Source organism: Rhineura floridana, chromosome 6, assembly GCF_030035675.1.
Source record: "Rhineura floridana isolate rRhiFlo1 chromosome 6, rRhiFlo1.hap2, whole genome shotgun sequence".
Taxonomy (NCBI): Eukaryota; Metazoa; Chordata; class Lepidosauria; order Squamata; family Rhineuridae; genus Rhineura; species Rhineura floridana.
In genome coordinates, this window is record NC_084485.1 from 51,360,604 (window position 1) to 51,377,091 (window position 16,488).

A 16,488-nucleotide genomic window follows, 5' to 3' on the forward strand; every position below is an offset into this window, starting at 1 on the left:
GACCCCTACATTCTTTTCGCTTTTTCCAAGCTCCACCTCTAAAACCTCCCCCTATCAACCAATTGGTTCTCGCCTCAGAAGGAAAGGCTGCTGGTCGGTTTCACGCCTGCCTTGTTTGTATTTGCGATATTATGCTTAAATGAATGTATGCTTTTCTGCCTTTATTGATATTTAAGGAGATACACACGCTGGCAATTGCACTTATTTCTCTAAAAAAGCAAGAAACCTCTCACCCCCCCTCCTCCCTTTCCTTCCCACAGAGAATGAAATTGACAAAGTTTTCCCAGCAGGCTTGAAACCGACCAGAAACCCTTTTCTAAGTTTGTATTTGCGATATTACACTTAAACGAATGTATGCTTTTCTGCCTTTATTGATATTTAAGGAGATACACACGCTGGCAATTGCACTTATTTCTCCAAAAAAGCAAGAAAGGTATCACCCCCCCTCCTTCTCCCTTTCCTTCCCAGGCGAATAAAACTGACAAAGCTTTCCGGAGCAGGCTTGAAGCCGACCAGAAGCCCTTTTCTAAGTTTGTATTTGCGATATTACACTTAAAGGAATGTATGCTTTTCTGATTTGAAGCAAAACCCCCAGTAAGTACAATGAAATTGACAAAGCTTTCAGAGGCAGGCTGAAACCGACCACCCCCCCCTTTCTCGCTTGCTGTGCATTGCAGATCTCACCCAGAGCGGCGGCCTAGTTTGCAGGCTGGCAAAAAATAAAATGCATCTGTGCAGTAGCTGCAGGCCCCCCCAACACCCCACCATTGCGATTATTGGTTCAATTTTCCCGGGCTTATTCTCGCACATGCTCAAAAGTGCAGATACATGATTGGCTGGAATGAGGAGAAGGGGCAAGGGGAAACGCCCAAGAACCGCCCATCAGCTGTAAAGTCCGCCGTATTGCATCCTAACTCCTGAAGGCACAGCAGATGATTCCCGATTTTAAATAGCAAATCGCATTTTTGCCGGTATTGCAAGGAGTGGATTTAACCCGCGAAAATGCGTAACAGCGGGAGACGTCATTTGGACGACCGAAAAATAATGAACACACATAGCGGATGTGTCACACATTTTGCAGTCATCTGGATGAGCCCTCAGCCTGGATTAAAATTCTAGTCTAGGAGTGGGGACTCCTTTTCAGCCCAAGGGCCACATTCTCTTCTGGGCAATCATCAAAGGGCCATATGCCAGTGGTAAATGGGGCCAGAGGCAAAAATGGGCAGAGGAATGAATGTGAATTTTACCTTTGGACAATAGACACACTCACAACCCTCTCTATCATCCATCCAGACAAGTAAGAAGGATTATCAGAGTTCAAGGACATATTCCAACCAGGCAAAAATACTCAGGAAGCAAAGCAGGACCAGGAAAGGGTGTTGTCATGCCTCCCTCAGAGGACTCAACAGAGGATGAAGGGGAATGGGAGACCTCAGACCCAGGCAAAGGGGCGCGCAGAGAGGCAGCTGCAGACTCTTTGCCATCAGACAAGGAGTAGGGCCCTGCTGGAGCCATCCTATCAGATTCAGGGAGCAACCAGGAAGCTACTCTGACCCAAGCTGAGAGGGGGCGCCAATGGGTGTCGGGCCTGCTTAAGAATTACAAGCTCTTGAAAGAGGAAAGGCTGATTGCAAACACCTGGCCTCATACACTGAGCTTAAAAGGCTGTGAGTGGCTTCGGCTCTTGTTGGAAACATTGGACCTTTGTCAGATCGTCACCAGCCCTGCTCATGATCCCTTGCGTTTGATGTTGTCCTGCTTGATTGGATCTTCAGTACCTTGACTCTGGACTGCCCCAAGGACTCATCTGTTCTGTATTCTCTTGGCTCTTCCCATCCAGTATCCACACTTGCTGCATTTGCTGGCTTCTCCTCCTCAATTCAAGCCTGACAGATTTACGGCCTGGTCAGCAGGCAGAGACTAACAAGTGTGATGGGGGGGGAGGGAGAGAGAAGGGGACAGTTCTGAGGACCAGATGGAAAGACCTTGAGGGCTGCATTTAGCCCGTGGCTCCCCATCCTTACCCTAGTTGGAGAAGAACTTCTGGAGTCATAACAGTTCCTCTCATATTTGTGGTAAATATTATGGGCTTCAAAATTCATATTTCTAAACTCAGAAATAAGGATTTCTGCAACATCATTATGGATGGTAACCAGAACTCCATTTCCTGGTGGGATTTTAAAAATCACTATAACTGGTCTCCAGGAAATTTACAATGGAAGATTTTGGGATTTCTTTGCAATGAAAACCACAGTGGAGTACCGTTGGTACAGTATTTTTTTTAAAAAACCAGGCGAGCCTTCAGCTGAGAGTCACTCATTTGATACCACTACTGATGTGCTCTAATGTCATAGCAGTTCTTTGTAAGTAGATGCAACATAATCCTTCTGGCTCCCATTGCCTTAGCTGTTCTGCTGTCTTAAGGAGGCAGGGCAGATCAGAGAATGTAGACTTCCAAGGCCCACAAACACTTTTTGCTAAGTTAAACCACAGTAATATTGCCAAGTTACCATGGATTTTCAAATGGGATCTAGTCAGTGCAAATTAAAAGAGTCGTGTCAGAACCTACTGATGAAAACAGATAGCAGAATATTACTGGTGTTTATGATATACAACATTGCTTGTAAAGAAGAGTGGAGGGGCAAGACTTACAGTGTGGATTCTAAGACCTGAACCCCTTCCAGGCCTTCTTCTACACGTGTTTACTCTATTTGTAAAGAACAGAAAGGAAAGATGCGTTAAAAGTTGTGACTGGTATTTTCAACCAGATGTTTGTACTGCTGGAAAAATCAAGCCTACTGAAGCCTCCTTCATGTGTGTGGTGCCATTTTGGCTGCATAAACATCAGCACTCACAAACCTGAACACAGAAACAGAGGAAAACAAGTAGAATTGGAACCTACAATGAAGCATTGCAGCATGGAGTTCTTCCTGATCAGCATTCCAGCAACTCCAATGTGTGTTGCATACAGGTGTGTTTTATACTCATGTGTATGACAGCAGGACTCCGGGTTGTTTTGGTGTGTTTGTTTTGTGTTTCTCTGTGTGTGTGTAAGAGAGAAGGGGGGCAGGGCTCTGGGGCTGATCCATTTCTCATGAGAATGTCTCTGTGTGTTTATTTGCTGTCTTTGGTTTTAATGATTGAGCAAGATGAAAGGGAGAAAGGTATAGATCAAGGGCTGCTTGTCCGCCACTCCAGGGAGGGATTTAAAGAGACAGCATCGATTCATGTGTTTCCCCATGCCTTCTGGGGAAAGCCATTCATTTAATCATAGGAATGCTTTCCCACACAGTCCCACATCTGAAGCGGCCTCTCCCACCTAATTGACTGACACTCCATGAATCCTACCTTGATGACTCCTTGCATGTTTGCTAATAAAAACTTTCTCACCTTAAGCTTGGCGTTAAGTTTTCTAATTCAGCTATTCTGCCTGAACTGCTCTTTCACTCTGCTCCCTTCCACAGTGTAGCTTGTTGTCCATATACAATTATAATTGTGCAGTAGATGTTATCTGCCACAGTTAATCAAGGGGGGAGGGTGCTCGTTGTTTTTCTTGCTAAAGTTTCCTCTGGTTGTTGTCCAGAGTGGAGATTCTCTCGACCTCAATGCTTTCACCTGAAAAATTGCTACAGAACCAGGTTTAGAAACGGGTTTCGTCACATGACCAAATTGGTATGTTGAAAACGTGGGAATGAGTGGAACTGTATCGTGAATTGCTGACATAACACTGTATTAGCAGACTGACTTATGGATATATAATGAAGCAACCATGCACACATTTTCCCCTAAATACTGAACTCTTGCATGGACTCATTCAACCCAAATTGAACATCCCAATTTAGTCATGTGAACTGGACCTAACTGAGCAGGGGGTCAGACACAACGCCCCTTCTAACTGTACTATTCTATGACTCTGATTTTAGCACTGTTGGTAGCACTGTTGAAATGAATAGGAGAGACAAAGGGATATAGAACAGGAGCATGATTAATTGCAGTGTTCAAATATCTGGGTCACTCTAATCTGGATTCCAGGAATCTTGAAATAGTAGTAGACTGTTGCACAGTAGATGGCAACTATTGGAGGATTCCTGCAAAAAAGATTTGCTTTGGCAAACTTTCATATTGCAGTGGCCATTTTCCAATAATCTCCTAATGCAGAGGTTCCCAAACTGTAGTCCATGGCATGTCAACTTTAAATATTCAAAAAAACAAAACAAAATATTCAACAAAAAATAAGGCAATTGTTTAAGGCGATTTGGTTTGCAAAAGATAATATATATTTATTTTGCTTATGATAAATATTTGTTACCTTCCCTTCACAAAACATCCCAGGACAGGATAGAGTAAGCATAAAATTAAAGTCGTATCTAAAATCAAAAAGCATAAAACAATATGGCATCAGATACAGAAGGGAAAATATACCAAGGAAAGTGTGTAGTATGGGCCTTCTCTGTGCTGGCACCTCCTCTTTGCATCTCCTTGCCGAGTTGCAACAATGTTATCTGTACTGCATTTTTATCTAAAGTTAAAGACACATTTATTAACCCATGCCTATTTTAATAATTTCAGTGGGGGGTTATTTATTTATTGTTGCTGATACATTAGTTATTGTGATTTGGTTTTAGTAGAGGGATGATGGGACTGTGCTTTCCTGTCGAATAATGATGCTCCCAGACTTTCCCTCCACCACCACCACCACCATTTATCACCTACAGTATGGACTATGTCAGGGATTTCTGGTACATCTTAGGGAAATGAGAGCCTGATGGAATGATTGATGAACACAGTAAAACAAAGGATAAGTTCCCAGAATCCACCACCTAAACTTCCACCTTTATCTACTCCTTCCATCATCAACATATCTCTAACAGGGAATTCAGATGATGGGTGCCAACAAAAATGAAGACAAAACAGGACTACTGAGAAACAAGAGGGAGCTATTGACATCTTCAGGAGAATTCTGAGATTTTCTTTCCTGTTTTCTGATGATGAGGACTGAGCATGCTCAGTGCTAAGGGAGCCACAGCCTGAGGGCTTGAAGCCGGCGGGCAACGTTACTGTGGCCATCTCCCGCAGCATCGCAGAGGAGAAGGCCAGGAGAGGCACCCAGAGGAGTCCAGCATGATGCCTGGGGTGAAGAGCCACCTGGGACGAGGAGCCGCCTGCCACCCACTGTGCCACATGCAAGGTTGCCAGTCCGCCCGCCTGCCTACTGTTGCCATGTCATGGAGCCTGGTGCAGAAGGCTGGGGCACCAAGTGACGGAATGGGGACTTTGGGGGATGCCACCACCAAAGTGGTGTTGTGCATTCTGGGGAGCGTTTGTGCACGCTTTGGGTGCTCTGTCTCATCAGGGACTCAAACGAGGCACTGCCTTGTCCAGTGTTTTGCCTTTCTGCAGTGTCCATCTAGCTGCTTTTGGGGGGAGCCTACAACAGGGGCGTCACTAGGGAGGTGCGGGAGGTGCGCACTGCACCAGGTGACACCATGAGAGGGGGGGTGACACCCCCAGAGCCGCCCTGCCCCCAGGCACCAGGAAGCAACGCTTGAGGGGCACCAGAGACTCCTCTCTCCTGGCTCCTCCGGTTTATCAGAGGCGGGCCTAAACAGCTGGCAAAGAGGCGAGGATTCCCTGTGCTCTAGTCCCGGCCATAAAAGGAGATCCTGCCCACGTGGGAAGTTCCAGCGTCTTAGGTGAAGAGCAAGGGCCGGGGTGACGCATCACGGCGGGGGCGGCAACGCTGTGGGCGGGGCGGGGGGATTTTGCACTCTAATTTTTAGATCCTGCATCCCCGGATGGGTGCCATGCGCTGTGCTTACATAAAAGAATAACGCAATTAGCCCTCGGCAAGAGGGGGAAGGATAACGACATGATAGGTGTGAAAGACTCCACTGGAGATCAAAGAAAGGAGAAGGATTCTGGTGCTTGAAATTAGGAGGAAGACGTGCATGTTATTCCTCCCAAAGCAGCCCAGGGCGGTAAACACGTATTGCCTAACATAATGCAATTAACAGCAATAAAATACAGGAGAATGCTGAACCATGTGTATTGCTGGGAACACGGCAATTTATTTATTAGTTGCATTTATATCCCACCTTAAGAAGGAAGCATGTTTAAGAGTGTTGGTGCGCTAAAATACAGGAGAATGCCGAACCATATATATTTCTGGGAACACTGCAGTTTTATTTATTTATTCATTGCATTGATATCCCATCTTTAAACCGAAAGCATATTTACAGCGACTAGTACAATGGGAATTTGAACCCTGGTCTCCTCCAGATCTTCAGGGTATTTTTTAAAATGAATTGTTACTGGTTGTCCATTTTTTTCATTCGAATGGCTTGCACGTTGAAGACTCTCTACCATGTTCAAACCCTGTTATTTGCATTGAGGCAAAAATGGTTCAAACTAAAAAAAGGGGGGGGAGTGAAGACACCCTGCCCACCCACCAGTAAATACATGAATTAAAATTAAAATTAAATTAAAAGCTGCTGCTTATGATTCATACCCTGCTGTAACAGAGTTCTTAGGAAAAAAGAACAAAGATACAGAGAACTAGACATCACAGTGTAAAGGGAGAGAGATGTTGTTAAGGCGTTTTTCAGAAAGACTCCGGGTTTGAAATAACCCTAAGAATTATTGTGTAAAATGTGCCCCTATGTTCTACTGTTTCTGTTCAATTTCACAAAAAAATCATACCTCTAGTCAGTGTTTCAGTGGCTTCCAATCTGAATTTGTGTTCTTGGTTCATTGATTAAATTTAATGTGTCCCTTTGTGTCCACAAGTTAGGCCTGGGTGTCCATTTGGATACACAACTCTTGCTTAAAAGTGCCTTGCAGATCCTAGTCCAGCATTCTGACCACTATGCTACACTAGCATGCACTTTTTCACCCCCACTTTGTTTCCATCTCTCCCTTTCTTTAGTTCTCTTTGCTTCCCCCTTGTCTTCTAATGCTCAAATAGGTCATGTATGTGTATTGTAATGATACTGCTTTGTATTTGTATGCATTTGGTCTGAAACACTTATTGAGTTCTGTGAAGCCAATAATTTGTTTCTTGCAAACACCTTTTTGATCCACCAAAAAGACAACCGTACATGTGGACAACACCAAATGGTCAATATGGGAATCAAATTGATTATATAATTGGGAGCAGAAGATGGAGAAGTTCCATACTTTCTGCGAAAACAAGACCAGGAGCAGACTGCAGTACAGATCATGAACTGGTCATATCAAACATCAGAGTAAAGCTAAAGAAGAACAACAAAGCAATCATAATGCCAAAATACAATTTAAATAACATCCCAGAAGAATATAACAATCAAATAAAGAACAGAGTTGAGGCTTTAAACTTATTTGACAGAGAACCAGAAGAACTATGGAGTGAAGTCAGAGACATTATCAGGGAAGAATGCAAAAAGACAATACCTCTAGTTAAAAAGAAGGACCTCAATGGATGACTGAAGAAACTCTTAAAATGGTTAAAGGGAGAAGGAAAGCAAAAGCAAAAGGAGACAGAAACATGGTTAGAACCCTAAATGCAACAATACAGCGACTAGTACCTGGGGACAAAGAGAACTATTACAATAGTTACTGTATAGAAATAGAAGAGGACAACAAAAAGGGAAGAACAAGAGCCCTGTTCCAAAAGATTAGAGAAATGAAAGGGAAATTTAAACCAAGAGTAGGGATGTTGAATAAAGAACAGGGGAACACACTGACTGACTGAGATGAAATAAAAGGAAGATGGAAGCAATACACTGAAGAACGCTATAAAAGAGATGCCAGGAGGACAGATTCATTCATGGAGGAACCGTACGATGAAGAACCAGAAATTTTAGAGAGTGAGGTGAAAGCTGCTCTTAAAATACTTGGAAGAAACAAATCACCAGGAACAGATGACATACCAATAAAGTTGCTACAAGCTACTGAGACTGTATCTGTCCAAATTTTGGAGAGAAAAAAGTCAACAGATATAGAAAACTAAACAGTGGCCCAGAGACTGGAAGCATTCAATATACATCCCAATTCCAAAGAGAGGGGATCCCAGGGAATGCAGTAATTATCAAACTATTGCCTTAATATCCCATGCAAGTAAAGTAATGCTCAAGATTCTGCAACAAAGGCTCTTACCATATATGGAGTGAGAAATGCGAGACGTCCAAGCTGGATTTAGAAAGAGAAGAGGCACCAGAGATCATATCGCAAACATACATTGGAAAATGGAACGGACCAAGGAATTTCAGAAGAAAATCACAATGTGCTTTATAGATTACAGCAAAGCCTTTGATTGTGTAGATCATGAAAAACTATGGAATACTTTAAAAGAAATGGAGGTGCCACAGCATCTGATTGTCCTGATGCTCAGCCTATATACTGGACAAGAAGCTACTGTAAGGACAGAATATGGAGAAATCGATTGGTTCCCAATTGGCAGGGGCGTCACTAGGGAGGTGCGGGAGGTGTGCATCGCACCGGGTGACACCATGAGAGGGGGGTGACACCCCCAGAGCCGCCCCGCCCCCTAGGCACCAGGAATCAACGCTTGAGGGGCACCAGAGGCTCCTGGCTCCTGGCTCCTCCGGTTTATCAGAGGCGGGCCTAAACAGCTGACAAAGAGGCGAGGATTCCCTGTGCGCCAGCCCCGGCCATAAAAGGAGATCCTGCCCACGTGGGAAATTCCAGCGTCTTAGGCGAAGAGCAAGGGCTGGGGTGACACATCACGGCGGGGGCGGCGATGCTGTGGGCGGGGCGGGTGGATTTTGTGCTCTAATTTTTAGATCCTGCATCCCCGGATGGGTGCCAGGCGCTGTGCTTAGATAAAACGGCAAGAGGGGGAAGGATAACGACATGATAGGTGTGAAAGACTCCACCGGAGATCAAAGAAAGGAGAAGGATTCTGGTGCTTGAAATTAGGAGGAAGACGTGCATGTTATTCCTCCCAAAGCAGCCCAGGGCGATAAACACGTATTGCCTAACATATTGCAATTAACAGCAATAAAATACAGGAGAATGCTGAACCATGTGTATTGCTGGGAACACGGCAATTTATTTATTAGTTGCATTTATATCCCACCTTAAGAAGGAAGCATGTTTAAGAGTGTTGGTGCGCTAAAATACAGGAGAATGCCGAACCATATATATTTCTGGGAACACTGCAGTTTTATTTATTTATTTATTGCATTGATATCCCATCTTTAAACCGAAAGCATATTTACAATGTGTTGGTGCACTAAAAAACAGGGACTATTTATTTATATTTATCGTTGCCTTTATAGCCCAAGGAACTTAGGGTGGCTATAAACGTGGGTCTCCCCCTCTTGATTTTATTCTCACAACCCTGCGAGGCATTTATTTATTTAGATTATTATATTTGTGTATGTGTGTATTGAATATCCCACCTTAAAAATAAAAGCATATTTAGTTGTACCAAAAGCCTGTTGGTGCACATAAAATACAGGAGAATTCTATACAGTTACTGTATAGAAATAGAAGAGGACAACAAAAAGGGAAGAACAAGAGCCCTGTTCCAAAAGATTAGAGAAATGAAAGGGAAATTTAAACTGAGAGTGGGGATGTTGAAATCATCAAAAGGGGAAGTGCTTCTTTCCAGAACAAAGATGGGACTTTCTGTGATGCGGCAAGGCAAGATGCAAAAGCAAAGGGAGATGTGCGCCAGCTTTCAAAAGAGTAGTTTTACAAGATGATGCCAGATGGCGAGAAAATTCTGCGGTCATGGATGGTTTACTCACTCGTCAGTGAGAATTTATACTATTTTTGCTGCCGACTGTTGGCCGTTAGTGCTACAGATACGACATCCAAATTTGTGACTGGGTTTCAGATGTGGTGGAAACTGAGGCCGAAAGTACATAACCATGAGACATCCGAAGAGCACCTACGTTGCCTTGAAAAGTGGAAAACATTGGCAGCAGGACTTAGACTGCACAAAACCATTGATGCCGAAACTATTGCTTTGATGGAAATGGAGAAGAAAAAGTGGAGGGACATCTTGCACAGATTGTTTGATATCACATTGTTTCTTGCCAAGCAGAATCTGGCATTTCATTGGCCACAAGGAAAATGAATCTTCATTGAATAAAGGGAACTTTCTTGAGATGGTTGAGATGCTTTCAAAATATGATCCAGTGCTGAAAGAGCACCTAATGAGATTAAAGCGGAGCACGTGTAAACTTAAAGTATCAGTCTCTTATCTTGCACCAAAAACTCAGAATGAGTTTATAAGTGCCCTGGCAAATCATGTGAAGGAGATGCTTGTCATGGACATAAAGTCTGCGAAGTACTTTGGGATCATGTTCGACAGCACACCTGACATAATCACATACTGAACAGATGTCCGAAGTGATCAGATATGTAAAAATCAACAATAGGAAAGTTGAAGTAAAAGAAGTATTTCTAGGATTTTTCCCTTTAAAGGGGAAAAATGCTGCTGACCTCAGTTCTGACATTCTTAAAAATCTGGAAAGTGATGGACTGGACATAATGATGTGCTGTGCTCAAGGTTACGATAATCCTGCCACTATGGCTAGAATCCATGGAGGTGTACAAGCCATTCTTAAGGGAAAGAACAAGAAAGCTATTTTAATGGATGTGTGGACCATTCGCTTAACTTATGCGGTCAGCACTCTTTTGCTGAAAATGCATCGTGTGTGACATTTTTTGGAACTCTTGAGACAATGTGTTCTTTCTTTGCTGCTTCCACCCATCGACAGGATGTGTTAATTGACCATACTGGAGTGTCAGTGAAAAGGCTATCAACAACACGCTGGAGTGCTCATCATGCTGTAGTTAAGCCAGTTAAAGAAAAGTTCGATAAGTTTGTGGTGGCGATTGAACCTCTTTGTGATCCACATGAAAATTTGGACACAAGAGGTGCAGCACAAGGTCTTTTGCCTGTTGTCTGTGATTTCACTTTTCTGTGCTACCTGTACTTCTGGTGTGATGTACTTCAGGAAGTTAGTCTTATACAGCAGTACCTGCAGACTAAGGGCTTAACTCTTGACAAGGTGGTGACAAAGCTAGAGGCACTCAGACTTTTTCTGCACGAGGAGCGCAGTCACCTAGTGGAGCATGCAATTGAACAGGCGCTTTTAAAATCAGACGAATATGGAATCGCAGTAGAGAGAAGAGCCAGGCTCAAGAAGAGGATGGCAAGGGAGCAAGCAAGCAATGCTGGACTCACTCTGCAAGAAGAAAATAAGAGGGTGATGCTTGAGTGCATTGATCGCTTTCATTCTGAACTCCAGATCAGATCAAGAGCCATCAAGGAAGTAGCAGCGATGTTTGAGGCTGTTCAAGTGAAGAGTCTCATATCTGCCACTGAAGAAGAGTTAAAGGTGTCCATTCCAAAATTGACCACTTTCTATTATGAGGTATCAGAGAGTGAGCTTTTAATAGAAATACCAAGGCTGAGAAGGCACCTGAAAGCAGCAGAGATTGATCTGGAAGAAGCCAAAGATTGGGCAATATTAGACATTTTGACATTCATAGCTGAATGGGACTTCGTAGAATCTCTCCCAACCCTTTCACTAAGCCTAAAATTATTTCTGACAATTTGTGTGTCTGTGGCTTCATGTGAGAGGAGCTTTTCAAAGCTGAAACTTATAAAGAACTATTTGCGATCTACCATGGGACAGTCAAGGCTTTCCGATCTTGCGATATTGTCAACTGAAAGTGAGTTGGTGAAAGGCATTGATTTCGATGAAGTGATTCACAAGTTCGCAGCTTTGAAGGCCAGGAAAGGAAAGTTCTGATTTAGTCGAGATGTTCACTAAGTGCTGAAATGCTTGTGTATTTGTTCCTGTTTATTTTTTTGGTATTATTTCATTTATGAGTATATTTCCATATGCATTTGTCTACAACTTCTACATTATTTGGGCCGTTATTGATTATGCAAACCTAATCCATTACTGTATCTCATGTAACAGTAAAGTTTAATGTTAAAATGAACATAATTTTGATGTAGTTCTTAAACGTTTTTACTTTGAATTCTATTGTTTTCTTACCGAATTTTCACTTTAACCACATGAAACTATGTATATATGTAAATACATTTAGGCTGTGTGTATGATATTGTAATTTAAAGGTGTAATTTTAATTTTGCTAGTTGTTTATGTCACTACTATTGGCATTACATTCAGTGATATACGGGAATTACGATTTACGAGTAACATTAGTACAAAAAACATTACTAAGGATTCTGTATGGTCTGGTATGGGAGGAGGTCCATGGGGGTGACACCATGAGTTACTGCACCGGGTGACACCAACCCTAGTGACGCCACTGGCCTATAAGCAATAGCCTTCTCCCACTTTGAGTTCTCTCCAGCCACTGATTCCTGGAGTTAGTCTGCCTTTGAACATGGAGTCTTCATATAACAGCAGCAGCCATCAGCACAGACTCTCACATCAATGCTAGAGTGACAGAAAACTGTTTTCTTATGCTTTTGTATTGGTATGTTGTTATTAATATTGAAATGTTATGTTATTAATTTGATGTTTTAATTGATTGATACCTTGTTTTATGATGTTTTATGATGACTTTAAATGTTATAATGTTTAGGTAATCAATTTGAGTTATTGTTGGATTGTTATGTTTTGAAATGATTTGAAACGATTGCTATGTTTTTGAATTGATTGCAATTGATGTAAATATTTGCATTTTTGTGTTGCATTTGCATTTTTGTGTCATTGTAAGCCACTTTGAGTATTTTATATGGAAAAGTGGCATATAAATTCAAGTAATAAATAAATAAATGTTGATTTTTAATAGTATTTTCATTGCTGCTTCTATTTCTTATATTGTATGTTATTGTATTACAATTTGAATTCTATGGAATGCAATAAGCAATAAAAATACAATTAAAATTATTCAGCATCTAGCACAGTGCATTACAAATGGTACAACAGGCAGACAAATCATTATGTAGTCCACCAAGAACATCAGCAATTTTCAGGTGGGGAAAAAAGTTTGGGAACCACTGTTTCAATGGCTCAATCTATATAGCTGAGATCAGAGCGTGGAAAAGTTACTTTTTTAAACTACAACTCCCATCAGCCCCAGCCAGTATGGCCACTGGATTGGGTTGGTGGGAGTTGTAGTTCAAAAAAGTAACTTTTCCAAGCTCTGGCTGAGATCTGGCATGAAGCAAGATCAGTACTGTATTAATCACAGCTTTTCTCCATAGTCTCTCCCATTCATAATCTTTGCACAAACCAAAAAGATACTTTGACTCCTTTATAGCAGTTTGTATTATCACAAATCTCATCTCTTCTCATTATCATCTTTTGTCCTAATCAAAATCATTAAATAAGATAATGCATCTTCTATAGCGCATGCCACTGGCCTCATCTATGTAGAAATGTATATTTGACTTGCATTTTCTAATTACCGTAGCCTACTGAAGTGACAGAACAACCATTATCCCTAAAGAGATCTTTATAACAATCAGTTCTGAAATTTTTCAAAATACTGACATTGGAAACAATCCAGAATGCACAAGGAAGTGTGCTGTTGCACTCAGGTTCTGCTTGTGAGTTTTCTATAGGGCACTAGTTGGCCACTGAGAGAACAGGATGCTGGGTTAGATGGCCTTTTGGCTTGACCAACAAGAGTACTTTTCTTACGTTCTCAAGACTGCCCGGATGTCACCTTCTATGACCCATGAGGCCCTGCCCCTGAATCCTAGATTGTGGCATCTCAGTGTTGGAAGAAATGTACTCTGCATATGTTGCCATGTGTTCATTTTATATTATTGTTTCCAAGTTTTAATTTGTTCCAGGGTGCTGCCCTACAGTAACAGTCTTGGGTTATGTTACTTAATAATGAATTAAATGAAGGTTAATGAAGAAAATTGCCTCTGATCATGTACAGAGTGCCTGTAGCACCAAGTAACTGCAGCTTTCCAGAGACTAGACAGTAAAGAACAGAGCTTTCAAGGCAGATGATACAGCTGGCTCCTAGGCAGGACTGAGCCCTAGCTTCTTTATTTTATTTTTTAAAAATAAAGCCTGTACTTCACAAGTTTCAAGCCTGAGCTCTAGCAATTAAAGTAGGTGCTACATATGAACCCTTGTGATCCCTCTTTGCTAAAATTAACCCCTGCCTAGCTGATTCCTGGTGCAACAGGTGAAGGAAGGGCAACCAAAGGCTCAGGACATCCTTGCAAAAGGAAAGCTGCATTAAAATCATGATGAAAAATTGTTCCAAAAACATAAAACAAGATGAAGCTAGGACTGGTTAATTCGAGGAAACCCTAATATATTTGTTCAGCATTGATTCATTACCATAGACAGTGACAACTAAAGTAGCAAACTTTTACTAGCTCAACATTACATTTCCAAACCGTGGAACCAGGGCAAGATAGTCAGATTTTCATTAAAGGTGGACTGAAAATACACAGCTTTCAGGACTAGGATAAGCATATGGATTTGAGAGCAAATATTATAGCCAGATTGAAAATATAAGATCATTTTGTTGAAATATGAATAGCTACTAATTAGGTATTCTTATGCTGATGGATGCTGCAGCAGAAAAGTTTTAGATAGCCCATTGTTGGCAAGACAACATCAAAAGTTGGCAATTCTGCAATCAAGCAATACAGAAAGTGGTGCAAAGTAGTATCGGCAAATAAAGAGGCAATCATGTCAGCTTTACTAGTGAACAACTGATGAACACTCCCCACTTCAGGCAGTTTTCAGTTGCTTTGTGCAAAAATGAGTAAGCATTTTTCTGCTGCACAGGAAGCAATGTCTTTTATGAAGCAACCAATGACTCTAGTCAGTCTGAAGTTTCTAAAGAAAAGTTCTGGAAGACCTAACGGCTGGAATTAGGGATCAGCATTGTTGGGCACATGCTAAGATCTGCATCCCAGCTGTGGACCCATTGCCACCTCTTGAAGTCACCTGATGTTGTTCCTCCTCCTTGCTGTCTCTGCGTCTTCACTGCCCCCCCCCGGAATGGACCCCTCCCTGCATGTGGTTTACAGCCATGTTAAAAATACAGTGCAAGACAACTAACAGGATATATCCATTTCAATCGGGCTTCAGGCCAGGACATGGGACTGAAACAGCCCTGGTCGCCTTGGTAGATGATATGAGGAGGGCGTGGGATAGGGGCGAATGCACCTTCCTTGTCCTCCTTGATCTCTCAACGGCTTTCGATACCGTTGACCACGTTATCCTCTTGGACCGCCTGGAGAGGTTAGGTATGGGGGGCACTGTATTGCAGTGGTTCCATTCCTTCCTGTCTGGTAGGTACCAAAGAGTGGCATTGGAGGATGAGGTTTCGGATCCTTGGCCTCTCACTTGTGGGGTGCCACAGGGTTCCGTCCTCTCCCCGATGCTGTTCAACATCTATATAAAGCCGCTGGGGGCAATCATCAGGAGATCTGGGCTGCAATGTCATCAGTATGCGGATGACACGCAGCTCTATCTCTCATTTAAATCTGCACCGAGGTTGGCTGTAGAAACCCTGTCCAAGTGCCTGGAGTCGATGAGTGGCTGGATGGGAAGGAATAAACTGAAGCTGAACCCTGACAAAACCGAGGTACTGTTTGTGGGAGACAAGGGAAGGCTGGGGGCTATGGATCTGGTGCTCAATGGGGTACGACTGCCCCTGAAAGACCAGGTCCGCAGCCTGGGGGTCATTCTTGACTCCCAGCTGACCATGGAAGCTCAAGTCTCGGCTGTGAGCCGGGCGGCGCTGTATCAACTCCATCTGATATGGAGGCTGCGCCCCTACCTTCCCAACCATCTGCTCCCACCGGTAGTACATGCCCTGGTCACCTCTCGCCTAGATTACTGTAATGCGCTCTACGTGGGGTTACCCTTGAAAACGGTCCGGAAGCTGCAACTGGTACAGAATGCGGCGGCTCATCTGATTAAAGGCAGCCGCCGGCAAGATCACATCACTCCAGTGCTGAAGGAGTTGCACTGGCTACCGGTTGTTTACCGGGCCCAATTCAAGGTGTTGGTTTTGACCTTTAAAACCCTATACGGTTTTAGCCCAGTCTATCTGAAGGAGCGCCTCCAGCATCGTCAGGGATGCCGCTCAACAAGATCAGCCTCAGAAGATCTTCTCTTGATCCCACCGGTTAAAACAGCTAGACTGGTGAGGACTAGAGAGAGGGCTTTTTCAATAGTGGCCCCCACCCTGTGGAACTCTCTCCCAAATGATCTCCGCCATGCCCCTTCTATGATGAGCTTCCGCCGGGCCTTGAAGACCTGGCTCTTCAGGCAGGCTTTTGGGGTGGGTTAGGTTTTTATTGTTATGGTTTTAAATGTTAATGTTTTAATGTATTGTTTTTATCTTGTACGTCGCCCAGAGTGGCTGGATATCCAGCCAGATGGGCGACTAATAAATTTATTATTATTATTATTATTATTATTATTATTATTATTATTATTATTATATACACATTTTTGAATTTCTGATCTGCATTATTAGGTGTGAGAATGCTTTTTTTGTAAT

General features: G+C 42.8%; 1 protein-coding gene across 4 annotated transcripts in view; it reads right to left on the minus strand.

The window, feature by feature from the left end:
* Window positions 1-16,488, minus strand: part of LGR6 (leucine rich repeat containing G protein-coupled receptor 6) — a 269,354-nt gene that overhangs the window by 128,169 nt on the left and 124,697 nt on the right. Inside the window, exon 1 of one of the 4 annotated variants that reach the window (XM_061631838.1) lies at window positions 2,653-2,701. The exons of the other annotated variants lie outside the window; for them this stretch is intronic. The gene's annotated coding sequence lies outside the window, so the exon portion shown is untranslated. Of the gene's footprint in view, window positions 1-2,652; window positions 2,702-16,488 lie in introns of those variants that run through there. 4 annotated transcript variants of the gene reach the window in all.